This window comes from Mus pahari, chromosome 2 (assembly GCF_900095145.1).
Source record: "Mus pahari chromosome 2, PAHARI_EIJ_v1.1, whole genome shotgun sequence".
Lineage (NCBI taxonomy): Eukaryota > Metazoa > Chordata > Mammalia > Rodentia > Muridae > Mus > Mus pahari.
Window position 1 is genome coordinate 67713931 of NC_034591.1, and position 4738 is coordinate 67718668.

General features: G+C 43.9%; 1 long non-coding RNA gene across 1 annotated transcript; it reads left to right on the forward strand.

The window, feature by feature from the left end:
• Positions 1 to 573: 573 nt before the first annotated feature.
• On the forward strand, positions 574 to 4394 carry LOC115063331. Its single transcript, XR_003843184.1, has 3 exons — positions 574 to 648; positions 1680 to 1762; positions 4303 to 4394. It is a non-coding gene; the product is annotated as an uncharacterized LOC115063331 (long non-coding RNA).
• The last annotated feature ends 344 nt before the right edge of the window (positions 4395 to 4738 follow it).

Genomic DNA, 4738 nt, shown 5'->3' on the forward strand with positions numbered 1-4738 from the left:
GACTTTGTGCTCTCTGATCAGAAGATGGTGAACAAAATATGTGCAAATGGTTGACACTTAAGCTTTGGCTCCTGCCATTAACTCTTAATTTATACAAACTTCTCCCAGAAATTCCAGTATTGGGCTGGGCACACTGTTCCAGTCAGGTAGTGGACTTTCCACCATCGATATAGGTAGCATTTATTACAGAGAGGTAAATTGCACAGGAACGGGCACATGATGTGGTTAGCACGAGGCCAGCCCAACCCTGCCTTCTGTCTAGTTGTCCCCATTAAGTCATTCCCAAAGGTTTCTCTTCAAAGAAATAAAACAGCCCACAGAAGACATACCTGCTGGCACTGTGCTAAATCTCATATTTGGTGAATGATAAGGGAGAGAACCACCCCTCACGAATCTACAACTACATGGCTCACGTGTATTGGACACCTTTCACTTTATCAAAAGCCAGTTTCCAAAAGCTGCTACATAAAACCTTAGGGCCAAGAGGAATAGCTTTCAAAATACTCACAGTAGCTGCTTTGACAATATAGTCTTTCTGATTAAAGACTAGCTGGATTTTATTTTATTCTTTCAGATGAACTCGTTTAGTTATCAGGATAAGACTGGAACATATTGTATACATGGATGCATATGCAACCCATCTCACAGGTGAGAAAACTGAGGCACGGAAGTTTCTCCCTTGCCCAAGATCATAGTGTCAGTGAGAGACAGAGCATGATGCAGGCCAAAGCTGTCCTCTCAGCAAGTGAGACGAGTGAGACATCATCACTGTGCACTGTGTCTCAAACCCTCACTTAGCTCAGCCAGGCTGGCAGGAGGACAGCCCTGCAAGGCCCGGCACGGTTGCCTAGGCACTAGGCAAATGCTATATCCTCCAGTCTCAGAAGAGCACTCCCTGTCAAGTGGGAGTGGAATGGAGATGCTTGTTAAGTGGCCTGGCTCTGGCTTAAAATGAACAGTAAATAAGAAGGTGAGTTTCTGAAAGCTATGAGTCCTTGATTTGATCAGCCACTCCTGGCTGATGAGGAAGGGCTGATTTAACCCAAGTGAGTAAATCCCATGTTCATATCATATCATCACATGTCTGAGTTACAGATGAAAGATATGCTCTGGCTCTGAGCATACAGACAGGGTCTGGGCACTTTAGGAAGGAATGTCAAGGGTTCAAAACCAAGAGGTTCAAAACCAGGTAGGCAGGCATGTGTGCTGGCTGTCCTGGGTTGGTCACGGTCTACCCCTGTGCCAACCGGCTGACCACAGTATCTTGTCCAAAGAGTCACAGACTAAAAGTTAAGGCTATTTGAGGCAATGCTGTGCATGCCTTAGAGGCTTCTGCTGTGGCCTCTGTGCAAGTTAGAAGCTCGTTGCTGTGGCTTTCAAATGTTTCCCTTTACTCTTGAGTAATTCATTTGTTGATTAATAAATCCTTCATTTTGTTGCAAACCATGCTTGCATCATATTAGACCCTGATCAAATCTTAAAAAGTTAAAAAGAAACACATTACCATTTTAAAGAATATTCTAAACATTAAATATAAGAACTGTCACAGGAAGCCCTTCTAAAGCTCTGGGATGTTCATAATTTTTTCTGTTTGTTCTTTGCCATGAACCAGTGGGTCCACCTTTAAGAACTTAGCCATGGGTGAGTTGTGATCACTACTCAGTTAATTGTTCCCGCAGTGAGTCTACAGTTGCAGAGAACGAGAGGCCCTGGAAACCAGAACTCCTGCTGTCACAATCAATCCTCTCCTCCAGTCAAGAAGGTAGTGATTGTTTTCAAAACTCACTCCAGAAGGCTACTTCTTGGAATGATGGTGAACCTGTCAGGGAAAAAGATGCTACACGTACACACATACACACACACACACACACACACACGCACACTCACGTGTACATGTACATGTGCACATACATTCACACACATAGCCACTCACATGCATACACGCACACACACACGCACACTCACGTGTACATGTACATGTGCACATACATTCACACACATAGCCACTCACATGCATGCACACACACACACGCACACACACACGCACATGCACACGCACACGCACATTCACGTGTACATGTACACGTGCACATACATTCACACACATAGCCACTCACATGCATGCACACACACGCGCACACACACACACACACACACACACACACACACGCATGTACGTGCACATATCAGACCAGAATTTCCTTTTGGGGAGAAGGGGTGGAAAGGAAGAGAGGCAGCGTGGACGGTTTCCAGATGAACCCTGACAGGATCGGGGAGCAGGGCCTCAGTTCCCACCCTGCTCTGAAGTCTCTGCTTTGCAGCACCATGTGGATTCAGTCCACACAACCGTGACACTCCAGCCACGTGGATTTTTTGCCCTCCATGTCATATTTAACCCAAACCTGAGAGCCTTGAGCAAAGCCCCATCCTATTTCCCGCCTGCGGCGGATTACTGGGAAGATGTCAGGTAGCTCTAAAGACCTGTCGGATTGATGTGCACAAGATTATTAAAAAGCAGTAAATACCTATGAAAGGCCGTCACTGTCCCAACCTAGTAAACTAAAACATGTGGAGAATGGAGGGCAAGTGGAACACTTCCACAGTGTGGCCTTTTACAGAAACCAACCGGCTATAACAAGAAAAGGTGTGTTACTCTGTATGTAAACTGAAGTGTACTCGGTCACACTTAGTAAGCATCACTTTAAACATTTTTCAGAGCCCTATATGTGCTGAAATCAAGACAATCTTGCTAGTTTTTTGGTCACAAAAAATGAACATATTGTATAAAAAAGATCTAGAATGGCCTTTCTCCTATTGACATAGTCTCCCAGATGTAATCAAGCAACAATGGCATCCCAGGTTCTATGTCTTGCCTTTCATTATAGAGTATATACACATATATATATATGTATATGTATATATTAATTTTGCAGAGTGTGTGCCTAGTTTACAGGAAGTCCTATGTGTCATCTTCAGCACTGAATAAAGCCTGACAAAGGTAGCGAACACTTCACTACCAGCTACATAATGAGTTCAAGATCAGCCTTGGACACATGAGACCCCTGTGTTAAAAGAGTAAATAAATCCTATCGTCTCCAATTATTGAACAAAAAAGAAAACAAAGGCTATTGAGATAATATGATGAACTATAGAGGAAGTAAAATCACACTGCGGTATTCCTGTCCCAAATGTACCTAAATATTAACATCATGCCATCCATAGTGAGAAACATTCGACAAAAGCTAGTTTTTACCAGTGGTGATGTCATGAAACACAATGGTCTCAGTAATAGTATTCCATATTAATGGGATAAACATGACATTAAGTACAATCATGACCCTGGATAGAATCCTGACTGGGATAAGGGTAGGGGGAAATTGTTCAATCTGTATTGAGATGATTGGCAATACCAGATCACTGTATTGATGTCACAGTCCCCAGTTTTACCAATTGCTCTGTACTAACTTGGAGAGCATCCGTTTCAGGAACAGCAGCTGAAGATAATGGCAAAAGAGAATACTGTCTGCGACTCACAGTTCATTAAAAATGGTGTATGTGTGTGTATGTGCATGCATGTTTGTGCATGTAGGTTAGATGTGCAGATATGATGAAATATTAGAATTGATTGCCTCTGAGTAAAGGGCACATGAGTTCTTGGACTCTTCTGTGTGTTTGAAGTTATTTCGTAACAAAGTACGAAATTGTTGAAGTTGTAGACGTGGGCTCTGCACCTGCAGAGCCCCTTGCCTGAGAGACTGTTACCAGCTGACACTGAAACATTATCTTGAGCAAGACACTAATGACTAGTTAAGATCAAAAGCTTTATGACTGAGTTTTGCAAGATTCACTTCCACTTTGAAGAGTGCTGGAGACAGGCTGTCCAGTGTGGGAGTGGCCATTAAACTAATTGTGCGTGGTGGGAACTTGGCCCCTGCTACCTCTTTTTAAATATCTACTCCTGAGAAATCAGAGAGGGAAAAGCACCAGGTGTGCCTGAAAACATCTGTTGCTGACACTTGTTCCGCAAGCCCCGAGCTGGCTTGTGAGTGGGTCACACTCAAGACAGGGAACTGCACTGGCCCTGTGCCTAGCCCCTCTCTCCCACAGTCCCTGGCCACCACTAACCTGCTTTCTGTTTCTGTGGAGTTGTCTACCCTGGGTACTGATACAAATGGAATTATGGGGTTGTCCCATAATTTTCTCTCACTTGTCACAATGTGTTTTGAGATCCATTACACTGTAACGTGCTATTAATATTTTATTCTTTCACATTATTTTTCTTGGGGCCGGAATGGAGCTCAGTTGGCACAATGCTTACCTAGTGTACAGGAAACTCCGAGTTCAATCCCTCAGCACCAGAGAAAACTCGATATGGTGGCACAAGCCTATCATCCCAGTGTTTGAAAACTAGAGAAAGGAGGATCAGAAGTTCAAGGATGATCGTCTCCAACTGCATATCAAGCCCCAGGCCAGCCTCGGCTTCGGGAGACCCTGACTCTGAAGAACAAAGTTTCTCTTCAGTTTGTACAGCTCCTCCAGCCTGTGTGTCTGGGCTTTAGCCAACTCAACCCATGATTTGAGAGCCAGCTCATCCTTTGTCTAGAAATACATCTGACTTTCTTCCAGCTTCTCAAACTCCTGTCATCTATCTACGTGCATTCGTTTAAATCCACAGTGATGATGGTTAGGACTGGCTTAACATCATCTAGCAGGGAGCTGTGTGGGGAAAGGGTGTCAA